This window comes from Achroia grisella, unplaced genomic scaffold, assembly GCF_030625045.1.
Source record: "Achroia grisella isolate CSIRO2021 unplaced genomic scaffold, CSIRO_AGI_Agris_v1 utg2786, whole genome shotgun sequence".
In the NCBI taxonomy this organism is placed as follows: domain Eukaryota; kingdom Metazoa; phylum Arthropoda; class Insecta; order Lepidoptera; family Pyralidae; genus Achroia; species Achroia grisella.
In genome coordinates this window covers 517,815-540,901 of record NW_026712766.1, presented here as the reverse complement: position 1 = coordinate 540,901, position 23,087 = coordinate 517,815, and the positions used below count along the sequence as shown (strand labels likewise).

Here is a 23,087-nt window from a genome sequence, read left to right as displayed (position 1 = left end):
ATATAAAATTGAACTGTCTGTTTGTAATACTAAATTAACAGCTTTTTACTATATGCACTAATGGTCGGGCCTGAAAAGGATTGCCTCCGTTTATAACCTGGAACCCGACCAGGGGGTATAAAAAGAAGATAGCTCAGTTTTGAAAGGTTAAGTAGGGATGCGTACAATGGCTTGCATAAGATAAAAATAAGACTCACAGTTGATGGCTGGAGCGATTTCTTGAAGGCTTGATTTCACTGGAACTGATGCAGCTTGTCTTCCAAAGCTTGACTACACTTTTCACTGCCTAAGAGCTAGCCCAGCACAAACTTATTTAATTTAGTATATTGTTACTTGAATTGAAACTCTGCCGCCATTACCGCATCTCGAAGCGCCTGTGACGTGGGGGAAAGGAGATTGTTAGTAACGTGGACTGATGATCTTATTGCTAGCAATGTACCATGTCAGGTTGACCTCCACGCGGTTCCCCCTGGAAACTAGCGTGATAAATTCTTGGTGAATTTGTCAGGATGGGCTCCACTGACCACCTCATGTTCTCTTGACAGCTTTTTTTGTGCCCCGCCAGCGTAAACCGTTAGCGCAGGCGGGTGCACCATTACATTAGTTTGGCGACACCACCGGTTTCTCTGCCTAATGTAAGGGAAGGGAAGTCGAAGCAGCTAGCTGCTTGGCGGCTTTGATATATGCTACAGAAATACTTATGCAGATGACTTTGTTCAAAGTGTAATTTCATACTGAACTTAGGTACTAACTATTCGTTACCTCCCCGGAAATGATAAGCAATGACGTCATCATAGTATCCTGTAATGATACTTCCTGCTTACTTAACAGTAATATCTAATTTGATTGCTATATATATATTTTTTTCAGATGGCGTTATTCTGCATGCTTCTGGATGCATCTGAATGCATCTGGATATATCTGGATGCAAATTAATTGAAAGAATATGGCGGACCGTGAGTTGAAATCATTCACGAGCTGTTTTAGGTATGTACATATTTAAAATAACAATTATTATTAATAATAATAAGTAAGTGTGGTATATGTCACAAAGCACAGTAAAAACTAGCTATTACGGCTGGCAACGGCAGTGAAATAGGGTAATATAAATAAAATTACTTACCAAAATTATAGATGTATTTAGTGGTAGCGTATATGACACAATGTAGCAAAACAATATAATAAAAAATATATGGTTTAAAAATAGAAATATCTATAAAAAGAAGTCTGTCGCCAACACTAGCAAAAGCTGTGAAAATGAAGATTACAAATAATAATAATAATCTCAGGACAATTCACACAGCGGCATCTAGACCCAAGTCAAGCCAGCTAGAGCTTGTGTTATGGATGTACTAGATAACTGATACAAATACATACATATATATATTTATAAATACACATATAATATACAAAATTGAAGAATTCGTTAATAGAAAAACTTAAAATCCATAGCACTGACAATATTATCTGGTTGCACTAATAATGAGTGCGTAGCGATTTCTGTGTTAATCATCGCATGCATCTTACTTGATATAATTACAGTAATTATTTATATAAAAAATATCTATTAAAAAGAGCAACACACAAGTTTCTTGCTCATTCTTCTTGTGATGAATCTGCATTCCGAATGAGTGGTAGAATCAAAATATGACTATTCAAAAGTGTTTGTAATGAGTTTATTTGAATAAAGATTATTTCTATTTCTATACATAGGAGACATCCAGACAGATAAAAACAATCATACTCGTGAATACAAATAATTGCATAGTGCGAGGAATCGAACCGGCGACCATCGGAAGTAAGGCGATGTCAACCGCCAGACTACGGAAGCCCTACATTTGTAATGTATCTTTAATTTGTAACATAAGCGTGTACTAAGAAATATTTTTTTAAATATCCACTTAATACGCATGCAAAGCAGAGAGAAAGAACTAGTCTTGTGTAGAGATTAATCCTGTGGTACAATTAAATAAATAAACAATCTCAGGACAATTAAACACAGCGCCATCTAGTCCCACTGTAAGCAGAGCTCGTGTTATGGGTACTAGACAACTGATATAAAAACATAGATTTTTTTTAAATACATAGAAAACACCCAGTCAGATACAAACAATCATACTACGTGCTACGAGGAATCGAACTCGCGACCATCGGAAGTAAAGCGGTATGTTTAACCGCTACACCACCGGAGCCGTCGAATTAAATCTAGAAAAAGTCGCACCAACTATACGCAGCAACTAAATAAAGAAAGAAAACGCAATAAAATATATAAAATCACATCTCCAACCATAGCGCTCTGATTGCATATCCTGTCTTCCCACCGAGAATTCCATGCGATTTTCGACTCTATTCATTCACGTTTAAAATCCAGAATTGAATGAAGTAAATTTTTTAATGTACATTTCAGTCGAACGATTTTCAGTTTTATGCGCAAGGACATAAGGGCTATATGATAATTTGAGTTTTGTATCCGCAACCGCTGACATTTGGGTGGTAGCCAGAATGCGAGTACGTCCTGGTTTGCGTTCCAGTTTAAAAAAAATGTCTTAGATTTAATGTTTCCAGTGTCCTTTTTAGTTCTGTCTAGAATTCCGCACTGAGCTAGTGAATTATACCTATATATACATACAAGCTGTGCGCGCAGTTTCAACCGCGTCAAATTTATAGCCTATGCAGAGCTGGGCACCGTTAATCAAATAGTTAACTTCGTTAATCGTTAAACCGCTAAAAAAAAGTTTAGCTCACCTACAATTCCGATGGTCGCGGGTTCGATTCCTAACACGGTACAAACATTTATATTCATAAATACGATTGTTGTTATTCCATGTACCTATATTGATATACTATATGTACGTGACTTCGTCCACGTGGAATTTAACTTTACTTTTCTAATATAAAGGTAGCCTAAGTTACTCCTTATTACATCAGCTACCTGCCAAAAGATGTCCCGTCAAAATCGGCCCAGTCATTTTAGAGATTAGCCGGAACAAACAGACAGACAGACAAAAATTGTAAATAACGTTAATTTAGTGTATGTACCGATTTATATTCATATGCATGTAGTAAAAAACGACTATTTCAATATTACAAACAGACACTCCAATTTTATTTATATGTATAGATATATGATTAAAAATCATTTGAAATATTGTGGTGCATAAAGATCAAGGTCCGTTAATGGGCTCGTTGACTCAACAGGGAGGTGTGACCCTTGATAGCAGGCCATTGCCCTTAACACATCCCATACGATTTGCAACTCCGTGTGAATGGAAGTTAAATTATTTATTCCACATTGTGGAATCACCATCCAGGAATGGTAATTGCTAACCATTACGCCAGAAACATAAGTACCGTCTCGATTACTTTATAATAATAACAATAAACTCGTCGACTTAATTCTGCCGGTTATGTGGTAAGAAGAATTAGACAATTAACAGACGTGGCAACGGCTCAACTTGTCTATTTTAGCTATTTCCATAGCATGTCGTATGGTATTTTGTTATGGGGCAAAGCAGCTGATATAAATACAATATTTACTTTACAAAAGAGATCCATTCGCTCCATTTATGGTATGGGTTCCAGGGAGTCATTGCGAGAGTGCTTTAAGGAAACAAATATACTCACCGTTGCTTCTCAATACATTTATGAAAATATCATGTATGCCAGGAAGAATATAGACAGTTTCAAAAGAGTTAGTGATTACACCAATAAAAGCTTACGTAACAATAACAAACTGATTTTACCTAAATGTCGTTTGGCTAAAGTTAGTAATTCGTTTTATGGCAATTGCGTAAGGTTTTACAATAAAATACCAGAGTATGTTATAAATCTGCCAGAAAAAAGATTTAAATGTCAAATAAAACAGTTCCTTTGCAAAAAAGCTACTATAAAATTGAAGAATTCCTTAACGATAATAATGTTTTTATAGAAAAAGTTTAAATCCATAGTACTGACAATATTATCTGGTTACACTAATAGTGAGTGCGTAGCGACTTCTATGTTGATTATCGCATGCCTCTTACTTGTTATACTGTAATTATTTATATAAAAAAACATCTATTAAAAAGAGCAACACACAAGTTTCTTGCTCATTCTTCTTATGATGAATCTGCATTCCGAATGAGTGGTAGAATCAAAATATGACTACTCAAAAGTGCTTATAATGAGTTTATTTGAATAAAGATTATTTCTATTCTAAAATAAAGCCGAGAATAAAAATAATAATACTAGCAATAGAATTAAAAAGACAATGGAAAGCACACACCATCCACATAGTACCCATAGTTTTGTCATCCACAGGAATTATACCAAAAAGTCTGAACAAACACGTAGACACGTTGCATATCCCCTCCTCTACAACAGAACTATTACAAAAAGCCGTCATTTTCAACACATGCCGTATTGAAAGAAAATTTCTTCATCACATAACTCATCTATGGTTGGCTAAGGCCCACGTGTTTGAATATATTACCTCCGTAAAAAGGGTGATATAATATATACATATATATAATAATAATAATTATTATTATTGTTGGCGAACGGCCGCCGCAACATCTTTTGATACTTTTATTATTTTTAAACCTATATTTTTAGAACAGTTCTTTTTATGCGTCATGATTTTTGATACATTTCAATTATTCTATTATTGTCTTTCGTACAGTTCGCAATTGCACATATTAATGTATTATATTATTTCAAACTACGTGTTTTCATCATTTAGACATACAGTACATAGACCCATACAGTCCACAGATCCATTACAATTATTATATCTTGTAAGGAGCATTTGTATAAGATGATGACTTAGGCTTTGAAGCCGGCTACCGCAAGGGAAACCCCAAGTAGCGCCCGTGACTTGCGACACGGGTGTAGGTTTAAAAGGCCCTTTTAGAATGCATTAACACTCACCTTCACTACTTGCAGCTTCCCCCCAGGCCCAACTAAGACCGGGATAAACCTATTCCTAATACAATTCACTTTAGTATCCAAAACACAACCGGCACGCTCTGCGCTCGTCGACTGAATGCCGCGGCTCACCCAACCAAAGAGGATTATTCAACTACCGACCTCCGTATTTATAGACCGAAGTCAGTGTAGTAGGAAGAGAAGCGGAGGTAACGGTTATCTTCTGACAAACAACGTGGTTCGGTCTATAAATACTAGATGGCGCTATTTACCAAATAGATCATATTAGATACTCAATTATATTCATAATCTTACAATCTAAACTTCAAAAAAAAATCTCATCTCCCCTCTTAAGGAGAGGAGATGGCAACTTACACCCGGCAGAAGCACAGTCGGCCGTGGTTCAGGGCCCCAGTGAGAGAAACCGGCGTACAATGCGGGCAGAATCTAAGAGCACCGCTTTCTGCATCTTTCCCGGGAGTGAGCCGCCTCGGAATCCCAAACGTCTGAGATGTTGTTCCAGACTGGATGGGATAAGACCGTTCACCGACATAACGATTGGAATGATTTTGGTGGACATCACCCCCTACATTTCGGTCACCTCGTGAGCCAGGTCGAGATATTTTCTCTTTTTCTCAGTTATTTTTATTATTATTATAAAATACCACGATCTTGCAATAGAGGTAAAAACACAATGGCGAGCTGATACTGTACATACTGTACCTATTGTACTTTCTTTTGCGGGTATTGTACCCAAAACAGACGACCTCGGTGGTCTAGCGGTCTAGCACACCGCTTTACGTTCGATGGTCGCGGGTTCGATTCCTTGCTCGGCACAAACATTTGTATTAAATTTGAATTAATTTGTAAAATGTTATTTTGGTGTATGTACCGTATTTATATCCATATGCATGTAGTAAAAAATGATTATTTCAATATTACAAACAGACACTCCAATTTTATTTATATGTATAGATTTATCCCGCAGCTTATCATAATAATTCGTTGCAAGGTAAAATATAAGTTTATTATAAACCAGCTACTCGCCCCGGCTTCGCACGGGTGTATATATATTATATATATAAACATTCCTCTTGAATCACTTTATCTGTTAAAAAGAACTGCTTCAAAATCCGTTGCGTAGTTTTAAAGATTTAAGCATACTTACCTTATTTCTGTTGTAAATACATACATATTATACATAGAAAACACCTAGACCGATACACACAATCATACTCATGAATACAAATGTTTGCACCGCGCGAGGAATCGAACCTCTAGTAAGAAATATGTGAGAGAGAGGACAAGCAAGACTTCATACAAAGTACACTTCTATCAAATTGAATATTGTTTAAAAGGAAATTGTAAATAAAAACCTGTAAAGCAATTATCGCCCGCAGCATTGTACGATAATATAGTTTATGAGATGCGTCAAGGGTCAAGGAAAGACAGATAAATGGCAACGCTATATAATCCTGTGTGGTCTAATTTATCTAAACAAGTATTAATCTAGGTATTGTTCATTTACATGACATTTATAGCCTACTAGCGAATAGCTACTTTTATAAACAAAATACATTTTTTTAATCACTAACCCTACGATAGTTGAAATAACTACATCAGCCGGCAGGAATCTCAATTGGTAATAATATTTTGGTATTTTTTATACTCAATAACAAAACAGTCTCCAAGAATAGAATAGAAAATCATTTATTCAAATAAACTTAATTTAAGCACTTTTGAATGGTCATAACAATTTGTTTTTTATCTACCACTCGTTCGGAAAGCTGTCTCATCACAAGAAGAACGAGCAAGAAACTTGTGTGTTGCTCTTTTAAATAATCCTTGTAAGTTTACATTTACAAGTCGAAACGTGTGAATACAAACTACCAACAAGCACTAATTTTTTGGGTCAAATATAAATATGCAATAAGATTAAATCAGTCGTAGTGATAAGAGCAGACCAGTCCCTACGAGCAGCACTCGTTTCACGAGTATGACGGATGAGCCAGCCATCACTGCGCTCGACCATATTTTAGGGAGCCCAATGAACCGGCCCACCACGCCGCCACATGTCTGGACATTTTAGTGAGCATGACTACTCATTCCACACGACCACGTCACAGCTACAAAAATTACTATATGTTAGTTACAGTATTCGCACTTTACATAAGGATGCATGCGGCAATCAATACAAAAGCCAAGTACGTGTTTTTAATATTTATAACCCATTACATTATAGATTTGGAAGTGCGCTATCTATTTCTATGTTTCCTTTTTACGACTGAACGTCTGATCCCAATGAAATTTGGCATCTAAGAGATTACGTTTTCGCATTACGAGAACGAACCGATATCTAAAGTAGACGAAGTGGCGGGTAATAACTAGTCTTAAATGAAAGTGTACCTAACTTAGTTAAATATTTTTACTATATATCTTATCTACCTAACTCAAAGGTATTTAAATGTTTTATGACGAGTGCAGAACTCAAAGCTGATTAAATTACAGATGAAACTAACGAACTTGCTGCAGAAAACTTATATGAATCGCATTTAACAAGAACGCTCAAATAAAAATAAATATATATAACTATATATAATAAAGATTTTGAAGCGGTTTTTTTAAATAGATAGAGTGATACTAAAAATAAAATAAGGGACGAAGAAGTGGTTGAAAGAGTTAAAAAAAGAGACAGATCATAGATATTATTGAGAATAGTCGAGGAAAATGTTGGCGCACTTCATACGACACGACGAACTAATTAAAAACATTATTGAAGGAAAAATAGATGGAAAGAGAGGATGGGGAAGACCAAGACACAGCTATGTCAAGCAAGTTAAAGAAAAAGTTGGAGTCGTGTCGTATCAACAGCTAAAAGGACTGATAGAAGATCGTGGAAGGTGGCTCCGCTGACAAGAGCACAGCTCTTAAATTATGAAGGACAGTGATTCTAGAGGAAGGTATTTGTACACCCGTGCGAAGCCGGGGCAAGTAGCTAGTATTTATATAACTATTTGTGCAAAATACGTATATAAATATTTACGAGTGCAAACCTTAAAGCTGATAAAATCACAGATGAAGCTAACGAACTTGCTGCAGAAAACTTACGGAAACTGATACAGCAACAATGTACAAATACACATAGATATAAAAAAACTGCTTCAAGATTCAATTGAAGATTGAAATAATGAAATTGCATTAAGGCTGAATTAGGTGAGACTGAAGAGATCATGCAGAGGACTTACAGTCTACCACGGTGGTGTTGTGATTTCTAGATGCCTACTAGACCCGGTATAAATACACATAGATATTAAAAATCTGCTTCAAGATTCGATTGAAGATTGAGATGATGATATTTCAGTAAGGCTGAAATAGGTGAGACTGAAGAGATCATGCAGAGGACTTACAGTCTACCACGGTGGTGTTGTGATTTCTAGATGCCTACTAGACCCGGTATAAATACACATAGATATTAAAAATCTGCTTCAAGATTCGATTGAAGATTGAGATGATGATATTTCAGTAAGGCTGAAATAGGTGAGACTGAAGAGATCATGCAGAGGACTTACAGTCTACCTCGATGGTGTTGTGATTTCTAGATGCCTATTAGACCCGGTACAAATACACATAGATATTAAAAATCTGCTTCAAGATTCGATTGAAGATTGAGATGATGATATTTCAGTAAGGCTGAAATAGGTGAGACTGAAGAGATCATGCAGAGGACTTACAGTCTACCACGGTGGTGTTGTGATTTCTAGATGCCTACTAAACTTGAAAATTAAAATATAATAAATTTATATAATGTTACGGACATAATGTTAGATATTAAATAACAATAATATAGGAAATGTTGTCGGCAGTTTGTCCATCATACTTTTTATAAATATTTATACAAGTATTTGTGCAATATACGTATATAAAAATTTACGAGTGCAGAACTCAAAGCTAATGAAATCACAGATGAAGCTAACGAACTTGCTGCAGAAAACTTACGTGGATCGCATACAGCAACAACTAACAAATAAAAATAGATATTGAACAAAAAAAACGATATTTTCAATCGACTTCAAAAAAGAAAGGGTTCTCAATTCAACCGTGTTTTTATAAAATACACAGCATTGACTTGTTTCATGATTGTCTAATAATATAAATGCGAAAGTGTGTCTTAATGTTCCTTATATTTTTACAACTAAACATATTTGAATAAAATTTTATAAGATAACAGATGTTCACGAGAAAGGATAGAACTAGAGACCGAATTACCTATACATCTATACATATAAATAAAATTGGAGTGTCAGTTTGTAATATTGAAATAACCGTTTTTTTCTACATGCATATGAATATAAATACGGTACATACACCAACATAACATTTTTAAAAATTTTTGTCTGTCTGTCTGTCGGTCTGTTTGTTCCGGCTAATCTGAAATGGCTGGACCGATTTTCATGGGACTTTTTTTGGCAGGTAGCTGATGTAATAAGGAGTAACTTAGGCTACTTTTCTTTTAGAAAAATGAAGTTAAATGCCACGCGGACGAAGTCGCGTGTACAACTAGTTATAGATATAAACCTTCCTACAGAATCACTCTATGTATTTTAAAAAAACCGTTTCGAAATCCGTTGTGTAGTTTTAAAGACTTAACCATACATAGGGACGGACAGACAGCAACAGCGACTTTATTTTATACTATGTAATGATTTAACATATTTACAACCCGAATGATATAACAATAACAATAACAACTCTTTATAACAGATAAACAAATAACAATAAATATACATTGAAAGTGTTTTACAAATATTACCCTCCTTTCTTCAGAATCCAAGAGATAAGTCTTGGTGCTGACTTAGTGTTACATAACACTATCCACTAAGTACAAACACATCCATCGATTCGTTCACCACAAATCTCATATAATTCTATGGTGCAGTCTCGTGCAGTTCATGAACGAACTAGTATTGAAGAGCGCACTCGAAGATCGTAGAGACGTTCTAGTTCGTAGATTTCTAGTTAGCTTCCCTAGGTATGCTGATATTCTAAATTAAGAATAGAATAGAATAGAATAGAATAGAAAATCATTTATTCAAATAAACTTACATTGAAGCACTTTTGAATAGTCATAACATTTTTTTTTTTTTTTAATCTACCGCTCATTCGGAATGCTGTCTCATCACAAGAAGAACAAGCAAGAAACTTGTGTGTTGCTCTTTTAAATAATTTATTCTTACTTACAATTTAAGTTTAAGTGTGTGAATACAAACCACCGATTAGCACTAATTCAATTAAATATCCAAAAAGAAAAAAATATTGAATACATAACCAACTGGTTAAACAATTAATAAGAGGAAATCAGTCATAGTGATTAGAGCAGACCAGTCCCTACAAGCAGCACCCGTTCACGAGTATGACGGATGAGCCAGCCATCACTGCGCTCGACCATATTTTAGGGAGCCCAATGACCCGGCCCACCACGCCGCCACAAGTCTGGACATTTTAGTGAGCATGACTACTCAAAACACCAGACCACGTCATAGCTACTCACAATTGCCATCTGATGTTTATAGTATTCACATTTCACATAAGAATGCATGCGGCAATTAATACAAAACCCGCTACGCTTTCATATTTCTAAAATAATTGAATCAAGAAAGCAATGAGATAAACAAATTATAACGTTGTATGCTAATAAACTAATTATTTACTTGATATGTATTAAGAAAGTTGTTTAAGGCTCAACAAAGTACTAATGGCCATTAGTCATTTCATGGAACGATATTAAGAAAAAGATGGCTGCTTAATACTCAGACAACGCAGAAAAGAGTACTTAGTCGCAAACGTACAGGGTGAAATGAAATGAAAATTTATTGCGAGGAATGTGGTGTGCAATCCGCTTTATATGAAAACATGCAGAATTTTAATAGATAATAAATTTATATTATTAAGGAATTGTACATAGTGATTATTGGCTTACTGACATCACTCAATGCTGTATTTGTGCTTTATCTGTGTGAGGGCGCCACCTCAGCTTTTTACTTACTATCTGTCATCTAAATATATATAACTCAAAGGTGACTGACATAGTGATCTATCAACGCACAGTCCAAACCACTGGACGGATCGGGCTGAAATTTGGCATGCAGGTAGATGTTATGACGTAGGCATCCGCTAAGAGAGGATTTTGATTGATTCTACCCCCAAGGGGATAAATTAACGCGAGCGAGGCCGCGGGCAAAAGCTAGTTCTCAAATTGTAAAATTCATTCTGTAGTTCTGCATCATTTATTGTACTCGAAATTTACTTAAAATATTAGAAATTGGAGCAAGACGCAGCGTGGGAAGGCCTCCAGCAAGGTGGACCGACGATCTGGTCAAGATCGCTGGAAGGCATTGGATGCGAGCAGCGCAGGACCGATCGTCGTGGAGATATTTGGGGGAGGCCTATGTCCAGCAGTGGACGTCTTCCGGGCTGCGATGATGATGATGATGATTAGAAATTAGAAATCTTACTCAACTATTTAATGTTTTAATATCCCAAACTAATAGCTTCTGTAAAGAATTACTTAATCCGATCGACCTCATATAAACGGGGATCAGGGGTTGGACAAAGAAGTAATTGATATTCTAACTATGAAAGGGTTGGAAACAAATTTATAAAATTGTCAATAATATAGACTATTACGTGTATAGATATAGGTTATCTTATGTCTCGTAAGCTAGTATATTTTATGTATGTGTAGCATATATAAATCAAAGTAGCCCACCGGCCACCTGTATATTCTTAATAATCTTTAAAACTATTCGATGATAGTGTAATTAAATAAAATTCTTTATAAATTTATTTAAATACTCGTGGGTAACTAACTACTCACTAATCTATACATATAAATAAAATTGGAGCGTCTGTTTGTAATATTGAAATAACCGTTATTTACTTCATGCTTATGAATATAATTACGGTATATACATCAAAATAACTTTTTTTGCAATTATTGCCTGTCTGTCTGTTTGTTCCGGCTAATCTCTGAAATGGCTGGACCAATTTTGACGGGTCTTTTTTTGGTAGGTAGCTGATGTAATAAAACATAAAATAAAAACTAGAGGTGTTGCAACCATATAACAAGTGATTATAGTTATTCAAATACTTGATAGAAATATTACTGTCCAAATAAAACATACTACACATACCCAAAAGAACACTTCTATGCCTCGAGACAAAAGTAAACGAACTAGTTAGCAGAGCGGCTGCGAACGAACTAGTTTCCAGAGCGATTGCGAACTAAATTGAGCGCTCTCAGTCACGAACTGTTTACAACAACACTAGTGCGGTGCATACAAACTATACGCCAGTAGATTGTGGGGTCGTTCGTACATTTTATGATCGGATGTGCAACCGTTTTATGTACGTACTATTGTAATTGTTTTGATGAATATATGTGTAATGTATTTATTGGATTTGTTTGTTAAAATTACATTCTTCTCAATTGGATCTACTAAATATATATTTCTATATATTTTGAAGACCTCGTCTAGCGGTCTAGCGGTCTAGCACACCGCTTTAAGACCGATGGTCGCAGGTTCGATTCCTCGCACGGCACAAACATTTGTATTCATGAGTATGATTGTTTATATCGGTCTGTTACATACATATCATACGTAGAAAACACCCAGAGGGTATATTTTATATCGATATTAAACGCGGGTGAAACCGCGGTTGTAGCTAGTATTAATATATTTCTATTTCTATTGTAAATCTATTGCACCTTGTTCAAATTAAAATTCAAAAATCATTTATTCATGTAGAACATTTTAGCCGCTTATGAACGTCTAGTTTTTTATATTATAATTTTATTTTTTTCCCTACCGTCCAGTTCGGTATCTAGTTCCAACTAGCTTTTGCCCGCGGCTTCGCTCGCGTTAATTTATCCCCTTAGGGGTGGAATTTATCAAAATTCTTTCTTAGGGGATGCCTACGTCATAGTAGGTTTAGGCATGCAAGATCTTAGCCCGATCGGTTTCAAATTGATAAAGTTTCATATAAACTTTCATCCCCTATTTTATCCCCTTGGGGGTAGAATTAATCAAAATCCTTTCTTAGCGGATGCCTACGTCATAACATCTACCTGCATGCCAAATTTCAGCCCGATCCGTCCAGTGGTTTGGGCTGTGCGTTGATAGAGCACTATGTCAGTCACCTTTGAGTTATATATATTTAGATATAGAAAGTAATATAATAATCTCAGGACAATTCACACAGCGCCATCTAGTCCCAAGTTAAGCTAGCTAAAGCTTGTGTTATGGGTACCAGATAACTGATACATATACATAGATATTTTTTTTTGTAAATACATATTATACATAGAAAACACCCAGACCGATACAAACAATACTCATGAATACAAACGTTTTTGCCGTGCGAGGAATCGAACCTGCGACCATCGGACGCAAAGCGGTGTGCTACACCGCTAGTCCACCGAGGTCGTCGTTTAATAAACTAGCTGAAAGGAATGGAAATCTATAAATTGTAAATTTTGTAAAATTTCAGGTGGTGATTTCTGAGAGTTCATGGGATGATGGATCTTATTAACGTGGCTGATGAGACATCCATATATTGATGGTAAGTATAGAATGACCAGCCTCGGTGGTCCAGCGGTTAAGCACACTTGCTTCCAAGCAGTCGCGGGTTCGATTCCTCGCACAGTGTTAAATATTTACAATATTGGAAATTAGGTAAACAAGATAATCATTGTTGGCAACACTTTTATCATTGCTGGTAACACTGTATAAAGTAAATTCTTACCTTTTTAATATAACTATAAAGTGCTTCTTACTATAATCCTTACTTCATTATCATTACATAGTATAAAACAAAGTCGCTGTCGCTGTCTGTCCCTATGTATACTTAAATCTTTAAAACTACGCAACGGATTTTTTTAATAAATAGAGTGATTCTATAGGTTTATATGTATAATACATGTACACCCGTGCGAAGCCGGGGTGTTGCGGGTAACTGAATACGTTGTTGTTGGTCGAGACGATGTATATTACAGATGGTAATAAACTGACAATATGTACATAGAAATAATGTTCAAATTCAAATTCAAATTCAAAAATCATTTATTCATGTAGGACATTTTAGCCGCTTATGAACGTCAAGTTTTTTCATTATATTTTTTTCCCTACCGTCCAGTTCGGTATATAGATCCAATTGAGAAGAACTGACAAGAAACTCAATTGAATTACTTTTTTTTTAAAGTCAGTTTATTTACGATGTATAGGTATTTATATAGGTGTCTATGTCTAACATTAAATGAAAATCCCGAACATGAAAACTAGTGCCGTGCACGCTCGTCATTCAAGTAATCGTTTACTGAGATGATCGAAGATCGAATGATCATATATACTAAATAACAATAGGAAAATGTAAGGTAGGGTGACACAGTTTAGACACAGCAGTGGTTAGTAGACAATATTGGATTTGTCTTACTAGACATTATTAAATGCAATTATTATTTTGATGTATCTAGGTAACTGTCCCATAGGTAGCTATTCTTAAATATACTGAAAAGTTTGATCGTCCCACGGAATTCGACCCCGCATCCTTCAGTGTCAATTTGGACATCTTGTCGGAAACTATGGAGAGAAACGTATGACGTTTCCTTATATGTTACAAATAGAGAATCGACAACATGTTTGTAATATTGAAATAACCGTTTTTTAGTACATGCATACGAATATAAATACGGTACATACACCTAAATAACATTTTTTACAATCTTTGTCTGTCTGTAAATTTTTGTTCCGGCTAATCTATGAAATGGCTGCACTGATTTTAACGGGACTTATTCTGGCAGGTAGCTGATATAATAAGGAGTAACTTAGGCTAATTTTATTTTGTAAAAATAAAGTTAAATTCCAGGCGCACGAAGTCGCGGGTGTAGCTAGTTATACATAAGCTTGTATGTATGTACTTGGATACAAATAAAGTTGATATCCATTCTCCCAAATTTGTATTTAAATGAATCTGTATTATTGTAAACACGTACAACATTTATTTGAAAAGAATACGAGCTGAGTTTCTTGTCAGTTCTTCTCATCTCGAAATCATTCCGAACTGACGGTAGATTTGATATATCATAAGAGTCCATGAATAAAGATATTTCGAATTTGTGATTTTTTTTTGCTACTCGCCCTGGTTTTTCACGGGTGTACATGTATAATATTATACATATAAACCTTCCTCTTGAATCACTCTATCTATTTAAAACAACCGCTTCAAAATCCGTTGCGTAGTTTCAAAGATTTAAGCATACATAGGGACAGACAGCGACAGCGACTTTGTTTTATACTATGTAACTAGCTACTCGCCCTGGCTTCGCACGGTTGTGCATGTATTATACATATAAACCTTCCTCTAGAATCATTCTATCTATTAAAAATAAACGCTTCAAAATCCGTTTCGTAGTTTTAAAGATTTAAGCATACATAGGGCCGGACAGACCACGACAGCGACTTTGTAATGAACAGACGAAGTCGCGGCTAACAGCTAGTCTTACAATATTGGTTCCCAATTAAATTATTTGTAAATAGATAAGTTACAATTACATTTAATTGGTGTTTGTGCCACCCCGCTGGTAATACGTTTGTTTGTGTTGTGACGTCACGTGTTATCAAGTACTACATTATGTCTTGATTCCAATATTTGTGTACCCTTATAATTACCGACAGTTCATTAACTTATTTAATAAGGCTAATTACCTAGCTATTAAAGGAACTACATGTTTATTACAAGAATTTCCAACTTAATTTATTTATTTATTTTCGGAAAACCAAGGTTTTTTTATACCACGTAGGTCGCAAACAAGCATACGGCCCATCTAATGGTAAATGGTTACTATAGCCTATAGACACCTGAAACACCAGAGCTGTAACGTACGCGTTACTGACCCTTAAGAAACCTTAATATACCCTTCTTGAAAAACCCCATGCTGGAGTCTCGTGGGAAAACCTCGGCAGGAAGTTCATTCCACAATGTAAGTGTACGCGGGAGGAAGCTCCTCTAAAACCGCACTGTTCGAGACCACTTAGGTTCCATCGTGTGGTGATGAATTTTCTGTCGATGGCGAGCGGTGCGATGGTAAAAGGTAGCCGTAGGCATCATGTCAAACAATTCTTAAGTACACAGTACTTTGTACATATATTCCCTTAAAACCCCATGCAGTAATCTTTGGAGAAAACCTCGGCAGGTAGTTCATTCCACAATGTAAGTGTACGCGTGTGAATTTTTTTCCCTACCGTCCAGTTCGGTATATAGATCCAATTGAGAAAAACTGGCAAGAAACTCAATTGAATTACTTTTTTTTTAAAGCCAGTTTATTTAGAATGTATATTTATATAGGTTCTTTCTTTCTTTTCAAATTCAAATTCAAATTCAAATTAAAAAATCATTTATTCATGTAGGACATTTTAGCCGCTTAAGAACGTCAAGTTTTTACATTATATTTTTATCCCTACCGTCCAATTCGGTATATAGATCCAATTGAGAGGAACTGGCAAGATACTCAATTGAATTACTTTTTTTTTTAAAGCCAGTTTATTTACAATGTATATTTATATAGGTGTCTATGTCTAACATTAAATGAAAATCCCGAACATGAAAACTATTGCCATGCACGCTCGTCATTCAAGTAATCGTTTAGTGAGTAATAGGCCTTGCTCAGTAAATATGATTTAACAGATGTTTTGAATTTATTTAAGGGTAATTCCAATATATCCTTTGGTATCTTATTGTAAATTTTTATATCTATTCCCATGAAAGACCTATTGACTTTTTCTAAACGATACTTGGGGACAGCAAGTTTGTCTTTAAATCTAGTATTAATATTATGAATATTGCTGTTTTTTGGAAATAAGTCAAGATTTTTTATCTTTTCTTTCTTTCGTTGAAAGTAAATAACAACAATGATAACTGTCCGGAGTATCGTAAATTGATCTGTAATGATGTAAACAAATAACTCATTTGCAGTTAATTTATGACTTCTCTCATCTCATCGCCGCTTGTAGATTAGTCATCATAACATCACATTACCACAAGTGTAATATGTAAGCAATATTTTAAAGAAAACAAAATTTTGACTGTACCATGCCTAAACATATTGGTGCTATTAACAGATTTTGTAAAAAGTATTTGTTACGGGTAAATGATACTATATTGTTGGTCGAGAAGATGTATATTACAGATGATAATAAACTGACAATATGTACATAGAAATAATGATCTTATATACTAAATAACAATAGGAAAATGTAAGGTGGGGTGACACAGTTTAGACACAGCAGTGCTTAGTAGACAATATTGAATTTGTCTTACTAGACATTATTAAATGCAATTATTATTTTGATGTATCTAGGTAACTGTGTCCCATAGTATTGTTGGTAGTGACTAGGGAGAATCGAGACATAAAGAATATACTCGCAGAATGAATTGAACAGAGATCAAGTGCGTAGCGGTTTCTATGTTGATTGTCGCACGCCTAATCCTTGTTGTTAATTAAATATTCATCATCATCATCATCATCGCAGCCCAGAAGACGTCCACTGCTGGACATAGGCCTCCCCTAAAGATCTCCACGACGATCGGTCCTGCGCTGCTCGCATCCAATGCCCTCCAGCGATCTTAACCAGATCGTCGGTCCACCTTGCTGGAGGCCTTCCCACGCTGCGTCTTCCGGTCCGTGGTCGCCACTCGAGGACTTTATTGCCCCAACGGCCATCTGTCCTACGAGCTATGTGCCCTGCCCATTGCCACTTCAAAGTCGCAATTCTTCGGGCTATGTCGGTCACTCTGGTTCTTCTGCGGATCTCCTCATTTCTAATTCGATCACGCAGAGTAACTCCGAGCATAGCCCTCTCCATTGCCCTCTTGGCTTAAAGAGAGCAATATGATGTTCAATTTAAATAATTATAACGTTGTCAGCTGCTTCAATAGAAAGTCAGTTAACAGAGGCGGGTCTATGATAATTGCAAGAAATAATATTAAAGTAAAGGAACGTGCTGACATTGTTAGACTTTCTATTGAGTGTTGTATAGACTTATCTTGTATAGAACTAGAAAATTATATCCTTATATGTGTGTACATTTTCCTAATAGTGATTACAATGTTTTTGAAGGGGTGATGGAGGATATTTTAAAAAAAATATATAGTATTAAAAAAATTATTGTATGTGGAGATTTTAACGTTGATATTCTTTGTAACACACCCACATGTACAAAAATTATTAGTTTATTTCAGTCATTTGATTTAAGTCATGTCTTTCATGAACCCACTCGTGTAACTGTGTCTGAACTTGTCTTGAGAATTTTTTTGTAACTGTGAGTATACAGAAAAATTCATAATAAATAAACTTCCTTCAAATCACTGTGGTCAAGTTGTTAAGACAACAATAATAAAAAATCAAAAAGACAAATAAATGTTTACAATATTAACAAATACAAAAGCGCGATTAAAAATAAATTTTTTGCTGTTACAATATAGTAATAATCCTGATTATCTTTACACCAAGCTAATTACTATTCTATCAGGAGAATATGAACAATTTTTCAAGAAAAAAGAAGTTTATGTTAAATCGAAATTCACGGAATGGGCAACAGTAGGTATACTTAGAAGTAGAAATATTTTGTTTGATTTATACGATCAAAAAAAATATCGATTTATACAAATTCACCACTTATGTGAAAAATTATTCAAAAATTTTTAAAAAAGTTTGTATTACGGCTAATTCTAATTATATTAATAAACAAATTAACCAGTCTTCTGACAAAATTAAAACCATCTGGGGCATTATAAATAAAGAAACCGAAGATCTAAATTAGCCTATAATCAATTTGCATTAAATTATGATAATAAATTAATAACAGCAACAAAAGATGTAGTTAATGTTTTTGAAGATTTTTTTGCTAATATTCCGATTAATATTACATCTTCTCTGGACTCATCTCCATCTCGAGCAAAAATATTACTAGAGTATAATATCGGTTGTTGTGCTTTAAGATTTAAATTTTCACATGTTAGCCCCGTTCATATCATAAAAATATTCAAACATCTAAATTTAAAAAATACAGAAGACCTTTGGGGCATGTCTGTAAAAGTAGTTAGTTCTTTCATAGATATTGTTGCTATATCTGCTACTATTTTTAATAAATGTATTGATAATGGGACTTTTCCACAATTAATGAAATTTAGCAAATTAATCCCACTTTTTAAATCAGGAGATAAATTTGAGCCAGACTATAGACCTTATCTATTTTGCCATTTAAGTAAGGTGTTTGAAAAGATAATGTTAAATCAAATGTTACAACACTTCAGGGATAACCGACTGCTTCACAGTCAACAATATGGTTTCACCGCCGGCAAGTCTACCACTGACGCAGGTGTAGCGCTGATAACACATATTTTCCAATCAGGGGAGAAGTCACAGGATGCACTCGGAGTTTTTTGTGACCTATCAAAGGCATTTGATTGCATCATAAAACACTTTTGTACAAGCTCGAACATTATGGTATAAAAGATAATGATCTAAAATTAATGAGAACTTATTTAGAGGATAGGGTCCAAACTGTAGATATTGACGGTATAAAATCTAATATAATATTGGGATGGGCGTTCCACAAGGGTCAATCTTAGGCCCCTTTCTCTTTTAATTTACATAAATGACCTACCCTTTATGGTAGAAAAATTGCAGATATAGTTGTTTGCGGATGATACTTCGTTAGTGTTTAAAATTGGACGTCAAACTAATCAATTAGACGATGTAAATTGTGCTATGTCTGCTATATTAAATTGGTTTACATGTAATAATCTATTATTAAATTCCAGCAAAACAAAGTGTATAAAATTTACACTTCCTAATGTAAGACCAATAAATACACAGTTATTACTTAATAACGAAATAGTAAATTTTGTTAATGATACAGTTTTTTTAGGTATAACAGTGGACTCGAAATTACAATGGGGGCCCCATATTTCAAAATTGGCCAATAGACTCAGTTCAGCTGCATATAATTAGAAGAATTTGGCAATTAACAGACGTGGCTACGGCTAAACTTGTATACTTTAGTTAACCATAGCATTATGTCATATGGTATACTACTTTAAAGCAGCCGATATAAATACTATATTTATTTTACAAAAGAGAGCCATACGTTCTATTTATGGTATGGGTTCAAGAGAGTCATTACGTCAGTGTTTTAAAGATTCAAATATCCTCACCGTTACTTCACAATACATTTATGAGAATATCATGTATACACGAATGAATTTAGACAGAACAGAAAACTTAAAGACTGTACAAATAGAAACTTACGCAATAAAAATAAGCTAATTTTACCTAAATGCCGCCTGCACAAAGTCAGTAATTCATTCTATGGTAATTGCGTAAAATTTTATAATAAACTGCCAGAATCTGCACTAAATCTGACAGAGAGGCAATTCAAATCTTATATTAAACAATTTTTATGTAAGAAAGCCTATTATAGGATAGACGAATTCATAGAAGACAACATATCAAGTAAATAATTAGTTTATTAACATACAACGTTATAATTTGTTTATCTCATTGCTTTCTTGATTCAATTATTTTAGAAATATGAAAGCGTAGCGGGTTTTGTATTAATTGCCGCATGCATTCTTATGCAAATGTGAATACTATAAACATCAGATGGCAATTGTGAGTAAAATGACGTGGTCTGGTGTTTTGAGTAGTCATGCTCACTAAAATGTCCAGACTTGTGGCGGCGTGGTGGGCCGGGTCATTGGGCTCCCTAAAATATGGTCGAGCGCAGTGATGGCTGGCTCATCCGTCATACTCGTGAACGCTTGTAGGGACTGGTCTGCTCTAATCACTATGACTGATTTCCTCTTATTAATTGTTTAACCAGTTGGTTATGATTTCAATATTTTTTTTCTTTTTGAATATTTAATTGAATTAGTGCTAATCGGTGGTTTGTATTCACACACTTAAACTTAAATTGTAAGTAAGAATAAATTATTTAAAAGAGCAACACACAAGTTTCTTGCTTGTTCTTCTTGTGATGAGACAGCATTCCGAATGAGCGGTAGATTAAAAAAAAAAATGTTATGACTATTCAAAAGTGCTTCAATGTAAGTTTATTTGAATAAATGATTTTCTATTCTATTCTATTCTATTCTCTGAGTGACTCTGAGCTTGTTGATGGGGCCCATAGTTAGCGACCACGTCTCTGTTCCGTAATTAAATATTAGTAAATCAATATTTATTTAAAAGATCAACATACAAGTTTCTTGCTTATTCTTATTGTGAATCTGCATTCCGAATGAGCGGTAGAATTAAAAAACTTGACTATTCAAAAGTATCCCTATGGGAGGAATGACCATGCTACATGCATGGTCATTCCTCCTATAGGGCTCCAAAATTATTTTATTATATCGATTATGCTGTTTATATATATATAGGCTTTTTTTTGGGAATGATAATGGAATGGAGTACCCGCCTGCGCTAACGGTTTACGCCAGCGGGGCACCAGTGGATGATGACAAGTTGAACATGAGGATCCACTATTTCTTCTGTAGTCTATGATTAAATGAAATTAAAGTATACTCTATGTTCTGTTTTTTAGACACTTTCTTCTCAGTTTCTTGGTTCGTTTATAAGGGTAAAGGGCATTTGCCACTACTGGCCACTAAGAAAAAACAAATGGCCACTTAAATTTACGAAAAAATAATGAATTTAAAATTGGAACTGTTATACGAAAGATGCTCAGGATTTATTATATTGACACTAAAATAATGGAATAATTTTATTTTTATTAATAAATCTACAATTTAGAGTATTTGGGTATTAAACTATATACTAGACGTCGGGAGGTGAGCAAAGCTGAGGTCAGTCGGTCAGTCCATCATGACAAATTCACCTAGAATTCATCACGATAATTTCCAGGGGGAACCGCGTGGAGTTCGACCAAAAATGGTACATTGCTAGCAATGGGAGTTACTAGTTCCCATTACTAACAATTCCCTTTCCCCCTATATATAGGCTTTATATCAGCCCACTTTATATCAGGTAGACCGCTAGAATTACATAAACCCCCTCCGATCGAACCCCCGTCCAATCCAAACGGGGATTGAAATTACGACCTGAACTGAGGTTCGAAGCCCTAGCGGTGCCCTCAGACAAAAGTCGTATCCGTTATGCGGGAGTTGACCTTCAGCCGCTCCATAACTCCTTGTTTTGGAGTGCCATCTGCACTCGCCCCCTATCGCCCGATAAAATTACACTTATTACTACATACAAGAAATCAGAATGTATCTTATTACGACGTTTTCTGTTTTTTTCTTACAGTTCCCATGAGCAGCAACAAGCGGCCGTTCTTCTGATATATGAAGCTAACTTCTTATAATGTATATATAATTTGTTTATTACAAATATATGTATGTGTATAAAATATTATTGTAAAAAAAATAAACATGATTGAATTACTAATATTTTTTTTTCTAGTCGAAACGTCGAGAGACGTAAATACCTTTATTTGCCATAAAATTAGTAGTGTTATGTAATATTATGTTATCTGTGGTAGTGTTAATAACATAAGACCCGTTAATCTATACATATAAATAAAATTGCAGTGTCTGTTTGTAATACTGAAATAACCGTTTTTACTACATGCATATGAATATAAATACGGTACATACACCAATATAACATTTTTTATAATGTTTGTAGCTGATGTAATAAGGAGTCACTTAGGCTACTTATCTTTTAGAAAAATTCATTTATTTGAGAAAAATTAATTTAAATTCCACCCGGACGAAGTTGTGGGTACAGCTAGTTTTTATATATAAATACATAGACGAAGCCACGTGCAACAAGCTAGTAGTATTTGTACAATAGGATGGTGTAGATAGTGTTACATTTCCAGGAATCAATATTATCTTATTGGCGGATGTTATTGATTGAATAGATGTGTCAAAGTACTAATTTGTCTTGTTGAATATGAATGAATTGAATATTTTCCTCAACATTAATATTTATTACCCTCGGAGGTACAGCAATGTAACGTACTATCTTAACTCCACTAGTCACAGGTTCGATTATTTCTTTTGTAACAATAACAAATTGATCTTACCTAAATGTCGTTTAACTAAAG

At 34.8% G+C, this 23,087-nt stretch overlaps 1 long non-coding RNA gene across 1 annotated transcript; it reads left to right on the top strand.

The window, feature by feature from the left end:
* Window positions 1-885: 885 nt before the first annotated feature.
* Window positions 886-22,329, top strand: LOC131843101 (uncharacterized). The gene is made up of 3 exons (XR_009357516.1): window positions 886-987; window positions 13,453-13,524; window positions 22,283-22,329. It is a non-coding gene; the product is annotated as an uncharacterized LOC131843101 (long non-coding RNA).
* The last annotated feature ends 758 nt before the right edge of the window (window positions 22,330-23,087 follow it).